Raw genomic sequence first — 13,201 nt, forward strand, 5'->3', positions numbered from 1 at the left:
TATTGATAGCAGAAAGAGCACATCCGGGTATGTTTACACCTTCGGAGGTACTGCAATATCTTGGGTTTCCAAGTTGCAAAAGATAGTAGCTCTCTCTAGTTGTGAGGCTGAGTACGTTGCTGTGACGGAGGCCACAAAGGAAATGATGTGGCTACAATCTTTTCTGCGGGAATTGGATCAGGACCACGAGGGAAGTGTGCTATATTGTGATAGCCAAAGTGCCATTCATTTGGCAAAGAACCCGGTCTACCATGCTCGAACGAAGCACATACAACTCCGTTACCATTTCATTAGATCAGCTTTGGAAGATGGAGCGCTAGTGCTTGAGAAGATCGCAGGGAGTCAGAATCTAGCAGACATGCTGACAAAGGCAGTGACGATAGATAAACTGAAGCTATGCTCAACTTCAGTTGGCCTACACGAAGTATGAAACTAAGAAAGAGCTGCTGCATCGATCAAAGTGTGAAGACAAATTAAAATTAGTCTTCAAGTGGGAGATTTGTTGGGTCCATCCCTTTGTTTTATGGAAGGAAGATTTTTCTTCCTTTGACAAAATCACATTGGTAGCAATTGTGGAATTGGCCAACAAGTCAATTCTTTTGTTCACATAGTCGTGATGTAAGCGCTTACCTCATCTTAGGAAATTCATTCCTATAAATAGGCAGCTTATGGTTCATTTGTAAGACACCAAGATAGAGAGAAAAAAATCTAAGAGAAATACTCTTAGTGAAAGGCCTAAGTAAGAGAAGGTCTTTGAGAGAATTTTCTGTGGTAAAATTCTTGAGTGTAATTGGGATTGGGGTTGTGAGGTTGAGTGTTGTAAACACTTGTAATATTTCTTCTTTAATAAGATCTGCAGCAGGAACGTGGACGTAGCTCTCACATTGAGGGTGAACCACTATAAATCTGTGTGTGCTATTTATTCTTCGCTTACATCACGGCGTAAGTAGGTTCTGTCTAAGGAGGTTGGTATTTAAGTGGTCCAGCTGTGACCCTCCAATCTTTCCTGGGAACCTGCTTACAAAGGTCGGATTTGGGATTCAAATCCTAACAATGAGTCCATCCTCCGTTAACTTCGTATGTGAATGTGGAAGAAAAGCCTTTATACCATTAAAAAGTGTCTGATGGCATCAGTTATAAACTTTGTATGTGAATGCGGTGAGATTGTGATGAACTATTTTTTTCTCGTAAGTAGTTGGTAGTGATATATTTTGATTGCTGAAACAAATAGCCAACTGAACCTTCCCCTAATTGTTAGTACCAAAAGCAAAACAAACTGTCTTTACTTGAACGATAATGGAAGTCAAGCGATAAATTGGTCATTTCTTCACCTATTTATGTTGGTTTTCATTTGATATTGCATTGCAGAGATGGCTGTTTTCAAGGGAGTGTTTGACTGGTTATCTGCATATCACATTGAACTTAATTACTGCCTGAAACACCACCTATCCATTATACTGGACAGACCTGTATAAGAATCCCATGCAGACTGCACTTGTATTTTTTTCTTTTCTTGTTATGGATAACGGTGGTGTCCAAGCAAGCTTGTCGAAGAAGTGGTAGAACCAGCCAAGTAATATTCATGTGAGTGGCAGCTTCGGGAATTAGACATTGTGAGTTTTGAAATGTGTATGTAACTCTATTTATACTTGATTCTAATTGCACGTGGATGCTCGCACACATATACTTGCATATAGCATTTGGCACCATAGTATTGAGTTACTTAAAATTTGCAAACCCATTGTTGGATCTACTACTAGTTCGTATGATGATTAGGAATTTACGCGGGGTGGCCTTTTGAAAGGCGTGTTTAATATTTGACCCATTAAGAAAAGTTATAAATATATACATTTGCCAAGATGTCTTCTTCTCTTCCTTGTGCATTTTCTTCATGTGTGCAGTAAAAAATCGAAGACACATTCCTTATCCTTATGATTATTTTGGATTGGTTTGGTTGCACAAATTTGAAGAACATCATTGTTGAGTTTTATTGAGTTTGTTAGTAGAAGAAAACAAAGTGAGTCTATTGATTTTTGAAGATTTGAGTTGAATGTAACAATTGGAAATTGTTGAGTTTTGCATTACAAGACCGGATATCAAATGTGGAGTCATTTTGAAGCAAAAATGTGTTGCTGAAAACAAGTTATACTGACCGTGAATTTTTGGTTAAATCCTGACGATCAACATAGCTTGTTGTTGAGGCAAGTCTTGTGACTGAAATCCTGGTAATTTGTCAGGATTTGTGGCCAAGATCCGTACGATCACCATAACTTGTTTTATAGGCAGTCTTGCACAATATTAGATAAGAAATCCTGTTGACCCGTCAGAATTTTGCATCCGCTTATGGCTAAATAATTATTTTCACAGTATCTTTTTTAACGCGTTTAAATTTTAGATAATAATGGTACCGAAGGATCCTAATTGTGAAAATCACCCTATGATGGTCAGCCAATGGACATTGTTTTATCTTCTTTGATGTGGTTGCCTCTTGAATGGTCTCGTTAACTAGAAGTCTTTTTAGTATTTCACCGTTAGCAGCAAGTTGAGGGAATCTATTTCATGTTTTGATTATTTTGTTTTTTGAAATGTAGATGTGTTTGGACAAGAGAAAAAGAAGCAAAAGAAGAAAAAAAAAAATCTTGGACAAATGGTTCCAATAATTTGACATTTCCCTTTCAAGACTTGTGCATTGACTTAAGAATAACAACATGCTTTTTCTCCTCTTAGCTCCTATAATTCTAAGTATAGACTCAATAATTAGTCTGAATGATTTGTGTTTCAATAAACAAATTTGAGATAATCAATCACACTTGTAAAAACTTTACTTTTTGTTTTTCTTTGGGGAGCAACAAAAGAATATCTTTTTTATATTTAAAAGCAGTAGAAGAAGACTTAAATGGATAAGCAACTCATGATCCTTGGGAATTTAGAGTAAAGAGTACGTTCACTTAATGAGTAATCACGTCAAAAGTGATAGGGATTTGTGTGTCAAGTAGCTTTCGTTTGAAATTTTCACGGCAAGACTTGAAAAAATACAACACATTTCCATTCATAATTCACTATTTTCTTGACATAATTTCTCACGCTCTTTAATTTTTTTGTTTAGGCGGATGCAGCCCATAAACAACGGGTTCAACTGAACTCATTATCTTCGAACACGAATCATAGATATATGAAGAATCCTCATATTCTAGGCAACATAAAAGTTGGTTTGGGAGATTATTCTTTTCTTTCTTGAGTTCTGAAAATGTAATTCTATTTATACGTGAATTTTGTACGTGTGCACTCGTACACATATACTCACATTTATCATTTGATACAGAAGTATCAGGTTCTGTTGAACTCGAACCAATTGTTCAATCCGCTTTTGATTCATAGGATGATGACACCAATGGACATGGTTCTATCTTCTAAAATACCATGCCCTTTAATAAGCTTGATGTGACTGACTCTTGAATAGTCTCGTTAACTAAATATCTCTACTTAAATGGATAAGTAATTCATGATCCTTGGAAATTTAAAGTAAAGTATATGTTCACTTAATGAGTACATAAATGAAAAATGACAGTGAAAGGGATTTGTGTGTTAAGTAGCTTCCATCTGAAATTTCCACGACAAGACTTGGAAAATTGCAACTCATTTCCATTCACTATTCAGTATATTTCTTGACTTAATTTCCGGTGATCTTAAATTTTTTAGAGGTGGTTGCAGCAAATAAACAACGAGGGAACTCATTATTTTCAGACATGAAAAATACATATATGATGAATCCTCGCATTCCAGATGTGAGATGATTTGAATGGTATAACGTGTGTTACCCCTAAGGATTTATATGGCTGATTTCAACTACTGTGGGACTGAGGGTAATTATCGTTAGATCTGCTACTTGTTTGTATGATGATGCAAATGGACAATGTTCTATCTTCTTTGAGAGCCATGCCCTTTAATAAGCTTGACGTAGTTGCCTTTTTTTTTGGGGGTGGGGTGGGGTTTGCCTTCTCCTTCCCGGTATCCGTTTTAGGGGTAAAACACTCCTTATCAATGATCGATGACTCCTATCTTAGGAACGTGATTGTTTCTTGAACGGTCTCATTAACTAGAAGTCTCTGCTTAAGTATTTTACAAGTGGGTTGATTGATTGAGTGAGATTTTATTATATGTATATGAAATAGGTAAATGTGATATACATATAATATACTTTTGTGTTATTGTTAACAAAATACTATCGTTCTCATTAATGCAAATTTTCAATAAGAAATAAATTACGTTATAATGTTATGCTATGGTCTTTAGACTAACAAATGTTTTTTATTTAAAATTGTTTTGCCTTTGTCCTTTTTTCTTCGCGTGGTGAGTACCATTTTTTTTAGTACGATTTGGTTTTGAATACAGGATATATTAATTTTGTTTTGTTTGTTTTATTTTATTTTAAAAAATCAATGTAAATATACTCGTACAAGAAAAAAAAAAAAACAGAACAATTTATTTTCTTAGAAAAAATAAAACCAATTGGCATTTCCCTGGCAAGACTATAGCCATGTGCGTTGACTTGAGCATGACGATATTTTTTAAATTTGGAATTGATTGACATGAAGAAAGTTCAAAATCCATGTTTCTAAAATTAAAGAAGCATATGAAGATAATTATTTCCTTAATAATTTCTCCACGTGGATCGCTCTTTTTTTTCAATAGCAGTGGTACTGTTCAGGCTAACTTGTGATAAATTAATAAATAGTCACTGGGTCCCACCAGTGAACTTGCCTTTAAAAAAAAAGGAAAAAAAAGGCCTAACTTGTGTGAAACTTAATTACTCCATTGAATATATGTTATCTTTCACCAGCAAATATATTTCGCATAACTTAGTGAAAAATTCACTTAACAATTTTGTCTCTGATGAGATTTAGACCACTTATTAACCATTAAACCACACTCACTTCTCGGCACCCGTAGGTCTCAGTAGACTCAGTAACCTGTGAATAATTAGTGTTTCAATAAAATAAATAGAGATCATCATTTGCACTATCATCTATTAATAAAAAAATTTACACTTATTTTTTTCTATAGGGAGGATCACAAAAAAGAGAGGTATTTTTTATAGTTCAAAATGGCGGAAGAAGAACTTGAATGGAAAACTAGCTACAGTAAAGAATACGTTCAGTTAATGAGTAGTAACATCTCAATGAAATTCAAACAGAAAGGGAATTATGTGTTGTAGCTTTCATCTGAAATTTCCACAACGAGACTCGTACAAGGACTTTCAAAGCAACAATGTATGCATATACAACAATACTTAGCCATTTGGATAGGTCCTTGTCTGAATTAAATGCTACATTGTCCTGATCTTATGCTACTTAATTTAATTGGAAGTCGTTCTGATTCTACGCCGTATTTTACACGCAAGTATTGTACTAGCTTACTACAATATAAAAAGTGAGATCTGCACCAAGTTCATCCATCAAAAACCAAAATACTCACCTCAACATCGTTTAGCAATATATGATGATGGTTCCCAAATTCTTTTCTTTGTTTCACCTTTTTTCCTTGTTATATCTCTTTACAATTACTTCCGCTTCCACTGAGGAAGCAACTAGCCTCCTAAAATGGAAAGCAACTTTCCATAAGCAGAATAATTCCTTATTGGCTTCATGGAGATCAAGTTCTAATGCTTGCAAGGACTGGTACGGAGTTATAGGCTTTAATGGTAGGATAAACAAGTTGAATATTACAAATTTTAGTGTCATTGGTACGCTCTATGATTTTCCATTTTCATCTCTCCCTTTTCTTGAGTATCTTGATCTTAGCATGAACAATTTCTCTGGCACCATCCCACTTGAAATTGGTAAACTCACTAATCTTGTGTATCTTGCCTTGCACACCAATCAGATTTCAGGCACAATACCACCACAAATCGCCTCACAAGCCAAGCTTCAGATCCTCCAACTGTTTGACAACCATTTAAGTGGTACCATTCCAAGAGAAATAGGTGACCTAAGGTCTCTTACAAAGCTATCTTTGAATACTAACTTTCTTAGTGGTTTTATTCCTACTTCATTGGGGAACTTGACCAGCTTGTGTTTTTTATTTCTTCATGAGAATGAGCTTTCCGGCTCCATTCCTGAAGAAATAGGTTACTTAAGGTCTTTAACTGAGCTAGATTTTACTACTAACTCTCTTAATGGTTCTATTCCTGCTTCACTTGGGAATTTGACCAACTTGTCCCTTTTGTATCTTCATGAAAATCAGCTTTCCGGCTCCATTCCTGAAGAAATAGGTAACCTAAGGTCTGTTACAGAGCTATCTTTGGGTATTAACTTTCTTAGTGGTTCTATTCCTACTTCATTGGGGAACTTGACCAGCGTGTCTTTTTTGTATCTTTCTAAGAATCAACTTTCTGGCTCCATTCCTGAAGAAATAGGTAACCTAAGGTCTGTTACAGAGCTATCTTTGGGTATTAACTTTCTTAGTGGTTCTATTCCTACTTCATTGGGGAACTTGACCAGCGTGTCTTTTTTGTATCTTTCTAAGAATCAACTTTCTGGCTCCATTCCTGAAGAAATAGGTAACCTAAGGTCTCTTACAGAGCTATCTTTGGGTATTAACTTTCTTAGTGGTTCTATTCCTACTTCATTGGGGAACTTGACCAGCCTGTCTTTTTTGTATCTTTGTGATAATCAACTTTCTAGCTCCATTCCTGAAGAAATAGGTTACCTAAGGTCTCTTACCGAGCTAGCTTTTTGTACTAACTCTCTCAATGGTTCTATTCCTGGTTCGCTGGGGAAGTTGAACAACTTGTCCCTATTTTATATTCATGAAAATCAGCTTTCCGGCTCCATCCTTTCATTTATTTGCAATTTCACATCACTACAAATTCTAAATTTGGGTAGAAATAATCTTGAGGGAGCAATTCCGCAATGTTTTGGCAACATGAGTGGTTATCTTGAGGTAATGGATATGCACCAAAACAATCTTTCTGGGGTTCTTCCAAACACTTTTAGTGTTGGATGCTCACTTAGAAGCTTCAACTTGCATGGCAATGAACTAGAAGGGAAAATTCCCTTGTCTTTGGCCAATTGCAAGGAGTTGAAAGATCTTGATTTAGGAGATAATCACCTCATCGACACATTTCCGATGTGGTTGGGAACTCTTCCAAAGCTGCAAGTTTTAAGCTTGAGATCGAATAAATTATATGGACCCATTATAACATCAAGGAATGAAAGCATATTTGTTGAGCTTCGAATCATCGATCTCTCTTGCAATGACTTTTCGGGAAACTTACCTACAAGTTTGTTTCAACATTTGAAAGGCATGAGGACAATTAATCAAACAATGAAGTCACCAAGATATCTTGGAAATGTAGACTACAACGATTTTGTAACAATTGCAAACAAGGGACTGGAGCTTGAACTTGTTAGGATTTTGACTACATACACAAGTGTTGATCTTTCAAGTAACAAATTTGAAGGATCTATTCCAAGTATTATAGGAGATCTTATTGCGCTTCGGGTGCTGAATTTATCTCTTAATGAATTGCAAGGTCATATACCTCCATCACTTGGAAATTTATCTGTACTCGAATCATTGGACCTATCAAGTAACCATATTGTAGGAGAGATACCAGCACAACTTTCTTCTCTTGCATCCCTTTGGAAGTCTTAAATCTCTCCTACAATCATCTCGAAGGGTGCAATCTTCAAGGACCTCAATTTCAAACATTTGAGAGAAATTCATATGAAGGTTATGATGGATTATGTGGATTTCCAGTTTCGAAAGTTTGTGGCAATAATTGTGTGGCAGAGACAAACTATACCGTATCTGCACTAGACGATCAAGAAAGCAATTCTGAATGTCTCAATGATTTTTGGAAAGATGCTCTTATGGGTTACGGAAGTGGACTATGTATTGGACTATCCATAGTATATTTCATGATTTCAACTGGAAATCCGAAATGGCTTGCAAGAATCATTGCAGAACTGGAACACAAAATTATTATGCGAAGGAGAAAGAAGCAGCGACGTCAAAGGAATCACAGAAGAAGAAATAATCCCTTGTAGACAAGTTAGCAATCAAGCAAGATGTGATTTCAGGACTTTAGGTATTCAAGTCAATATATACGTTGCTCATTTATTTCCTTGATTTTAAATTGCTCCTTCAGACTTTAACTTTCTTTGTGTAAGATAAAAGTCTTACTGTATTTTGACTTTTGTGTAAACTAAAAGTAAGACTAACTTTTCTTTGCCTAGTGAATAAACAAATTCGAACATGCATGTGCTTGGAGGATCATTTGGTGGAGTATCAGATGTTGCAACTTATGATGCTGGATTTGATTTTTAGTTTTTTAGTTTTTGTTTTATATAAGTAAGCCTTTTTCTTTTTATTAGCCTTGGGAATGTGTAATATTATAACCTTTGATGATATCAAGTTATTTAACACTTTAATGCATTCAATGAAGTGATATGCAATTCTTGTTTCATTGTGTAAAGTTGGATCCCTAGCAACTTACTGTATAATTTACAAATTTATGCAGTGTCTTGAATTAAGTGAATGGTATCATCTAATCTCTGTCACACCCCTTTTTAGAGCCTCGAAGGACACGGGTTTTATAGTAAAGGATTTTTTCCAATTGAAGTGACGTTTTGAGAAGGGATTATTTATTTATTCAGAGTCGCCACTTGGAATTGAGTTTTGGTGTTTCAAGTCACCTTATTGAATCCCTAATCAAAAGGAAATGACTCTTTATTTTTGGTCTGTGAAAACAAAAAACCGTGTAAGGAATTGTGGTGACCGAGGAGAAGGTATTAGGCATTCCCCGAGTCCCTTGGTTCTAGCACAGTCACTTTTATCGACTTATACTTGGCTAAAATTAAATCTGGGATGAAATGCGTTTATTTTACTCGCTTAATTACCTAAAATTAGTTTAGAATTGTGACTTACATTTTCGGCTTAGGAGGGTAACCACACACAAAGCCTCTTATTTACAAGAATCGACCAAGGAGCGTATCCACACACACGGTCAAACACGATTTATTTATAAAGTCAAGGAGCGTCACCACACACATGACTCTTTTGAATTGTTAATTAACGTTTGCCCAAGGTCCGTAACCGAACACATGGTCAACATCTAAGCGCACCTAATAGATCATTTATTAACCATTAAACTACACTCACTTCTCAACACCCATAGGCCTCAATAGACTCAGTAACCTGTGAATAATTTGTGTTTCAATAAAATAAATTGAGATCATCATTTGCACTATCATCTATTAATAACAAATTTACACTTTTTTTTTTCTTTAGGAAGAATCACAAAAAAAGAGGTATTTTTTGTAGTTCAAAACAGCGGAAGACGAACTTGAATGGAAAACTAACTACACTTCAAAACAATTATAGTAAAGAATTCGTTCAGTTAATCAGTAGTAACATCACAAGTATTTAATACTAAGAAGGGGAGAATGGTTACCTTTCCCGGGTGCAGTGAATGGGGCGTCGACGATCTTGAATCTACTCTCTCGTTATGAAATAGATTCGAAACTCGAGTAAAAAATCAGAATGTCTCTGTCGGAGTTAAAATTCTTTGCCAAGCGACGATGAAAGTTAATCGAATCGTCGAAACCTTAAATTTTCACCACAGATCTCTTATTTAAAATAAAGGGTATTTTTTATTAAAAGGGGTTCAAGATCTGATAAAAAAAAGACTCACAACTTTGTAAGCAAACAGTTGCGTATTCACCAAAAATGTTGAAAAAAACCTCCTCCGGCTGAGAACTTAAAATGACATTTTATAGGTGTCAATCCAGACTTAGGGTTTCGATTTGGGCGGGATGTTGAACTCAATTCAAAGTTGAGTCAACGATTTTGTGCAGATCCGAACGTTGGGGTTTGCTTCAGATTTATGACATCAATCAGAAAAACAAAAAAGATGGAGGCAAAAGTCCTTTTAAAACTTTGTACTCGAAAATCAAAGGACTGATAAAGCAAGATACAGGCTTACAAACAGACAAGAAACTCATTAAAACTTCGAATAAAAAAAACACAAAAAAAACAGGAAAGTGGATGAAACGCCTCTTCAATATTGAACCCGTGACGGACCATTAATTACCCTTCCTGATTTAACCATGCAAGGCCTGTTATTCACGGAATCTTACTGTGATTTTACTGAATTTATCGAAGAAGAGAGAGAGAGAGATGAAGGGAAAGGGAGAGGGAAAGAGAAAGAGCGGCTGTGCGGCGATTAGGTTTTGTTTTAGGGGAGATGATGAATAAGTTTTAATACATGGGCCGGGTCAGGTAATTTCAGTTGGGCTGGACTGTTGGGCCATTTATTTGGCTGGTCTAAAAAAGAGTTTTTTGGGCTGGTCATTATCCGGGTATTGGGCTGATTTGAGCTCAAATGTTGGAGCATAATTGGTCTGAAATTATTCAAAAGTATGGGCTCATTTTGAGGTAAAACACGGGCTAGTGGGATCCGAATTTTAGTCCTTTCTTTATGGAATAAACATGCAATTAGATAATTAATAGTAATAAGCTATAATTTAATGTTATAAATTTACTAATAATAGAGAAACTGTAAATATATAGGTAAGGTAACAATAAAGTAGAGATATTGTCTAGGTTAGTTTTATGATTAATATGTAATAAATAAATAACAATGTACGAGGTCTTAATAAGTAATAATATTTTAATCATCATCATCATAATAATAATAATAATAATAATAATAATAATAATAATAATAATAATTATAATAATAATAATGTAGTGATAGTGAAAATAAGATATTTAAGTATTAGAAACTCATGAAAAAGAATGAATCGGAATAAAGGAGGGGCAAAAATTGGGTGTCAACAGATGCCCCTCTTCGACCGGAGACGATGTAAGAGTTTTCGGGCGAAGAAGTTGACGTAGTAGCCAATTTTGTTCCGACCAACGAATATGAACTTGGAAGAACTTGAGAAAATATAGGTTAAGAGAATTGGTGGAAAATATTGTTGGGGCAGAAAGGATGGTTGGAAAACATTATGGGATAGGAGGAATTATGGCCGAACCCGTTTTGAGTTACCTATATATCTCGAATGGTGCATATAGTTCGAAAGAAGCGGGTCGATACCTACGCTACGCTTTTTTCCCTAGTGTTGAATTATGGTGAGACTGGGATGTAGAAAAGGCTTACAAAATTGTGAAACGGGTTGATTGAGTAGAGTCTTAGAGGTGGATATGAAAGAAAAATTTGGATAACCCACGTATCACATGTTTGTGGACGTAGGCGGAGTTGAGTTCGAGAGTAGATCCGTGACCTTTGCTTGTGAGTTTGATATTCCTCTTCAGCAGATTTGCCCCAGTTCACTGCATAAGATAAAGTTCCTCGTGGCGCTGTGTCTCTGTAGATTGTACTTTCTGTAAAAACTGAAATTCATGTCAGAATCACTAATAAAGTCGGGGTAAAGTTGAAAGTGTAAAACTTATAAGGAGTGTAAAATGATAGTAAATATGAGTGTGAGAATGAAGTCATGTGGCTTATAATGAGGCAGTGTGGCCAAATGTTGTCTCTGGTTGTCTTCAGGGACTTGCATGAATGCGTGATGTTTCTGCTGAAGATATAATAATATCTCTAGTTGTATTTGGAGACTTTAATGATAATAATGAGGCCTCCGGCTGTCTTCCAGGACTCGATGATAAATGATGTCTGTGAAATTTAAGGTAAAGTCATTAGAGTAGACAAAGTGAATGATAAAGTAATTGATAAAGTAGGGAGTAAAGTAAGCGTGCAGCCGTTTGGCTTATGAAAATGAGGCTATATAGCCATATGATATCTCCGGTTGTCTTCGGAGACTTGACGAAGACCCTGTAAAGTTCAGGGTAAAGTCGTTAAAGTAAAGTGAATGATGTCTCCGGTTGTCTTCGGAGACTTGATGAAGATTCCTGTAAAGTTCAGGGTAAAGTCGTAAAGTGGATGATGTCTCCGGTTGTCTTCGGAGACTTAATAATAATTCCTGTAAAGTTCAGGGTAAAGTCATTAAAGTTGGTAAAGTGAATGACAAAGTAGAGAGTGAAGTAATAGTGTAGCCGTCTGGCTTATGCACATGAGGCTGTATAGCCGAATGATGCCTCCGGTTATCTTTGGAGACTTAATGATAATTCCTGTAAAGTTCAGGATAAAGTCGTTAAAGTTGGTAAAGTAAATAATAAAGTGATTGGTAGAGTACAGAGTAAAGTGATAGTGTAGCCGTTTGGCTGATGATGTTGATGGTATCGTGACAGGCCAACTTAATGACACGTAATCCTGATTTAATTCGCCTTCAATCTTGACAACCTACGAAAACAGGTGTATTTGTTAATAAAGTCATAAAGTTATTGTGATAAGAATAAAATTAAAGATAAAGTTGGAAATAAAGCTGTTTGGCTTTTAAGGCGAGGCCACAATGATCCAAATGATGCTTTTCGGCCATGATTGATAGACTTGACTGTTGGTCTCGTGGTCTTTTATTCCTGCACTCAAAGAAAAATTCTTAGTTTGAGAGGGGGAAGTTGATTCGTGTTGACTCGAATCTTGACGGTGTTGGCGCTCCATTTGTCTTGTTTGTTTAAATCTTGTGATCTCCGTTCAAGCCTCAATAGATGAATAGTGGTACAAACGGTTGAAAGAAAGTGTTTCATTTGAAAGGTATATATGTAAGTATGTATGTAAGGAAAGATATATATGTAATTATATGTATATAAGGAAAGATATATATGTAAATATAGGTATATAAGTTGTAAATATTTTTCTGCCAACTTTAGATTGTGACATTTCTGAAACAATTGAACCGTCATTTGTCTATAATATTTCCTGTGTGGTAGCCTCAATCTTATCGACGTCCAACTCTTCTCTTGTCTAATCTTTCCAAATCTGCCCCAGCTCTAGGCTCATAAGGGTATACTAACTTATGTTGTGGTGTAACCGAACCTTATATAGGTTGCCTATGTATCCCGCCAAGGGAATCAGGTCAGAACGTAGTTCATAATACACATAGAAATGGTTTGAAATTTTCTAGTAAAGGGACCGAACCCGATGTGGATTACTTACGTATCCCACCAAGGGAATCAGGTCAGCGTAGTTCCGTTACATAAATGGTAAAAGGTTTGTTGAATTTCTACCTAAATATGACTGACCGGTATGTTGATAGTCTACGAATCCCACCGAGGGAATCAGGCCATGCGTAGTTCC

At 35.8% G+C, this 13,201-nt stretch overlaps 1 pseudogene; it reads left to right on the plus strand.

Moving 5' to 3' along the window:
- Window positions 1-4,516: 4,516 nt before the first annotated feature.
- On the plus strand, window positions 4,517-9,160 carry LOC132604587 (receptor-like protein Cf-9 homolog; annotated as a pseudogene).
- Window positions 9,161-13,201: the final 4,041 nt, after the last annotated feature.

This window comes from Lycium barbarum, chromosome 7 (assembly GCF_019175385.1).
Source record: "Lycium barbarum isolate Lr01 chromosome 7, ASM1917538v2, whole genome shotgun sequence".
Classification (NCBI taxonomy): Eukaryota; Viridiplantae; Streptophyta; class Magnoliopsida; order Solanales; family Solanaceae; genus Lycium; species Lycium barbarum.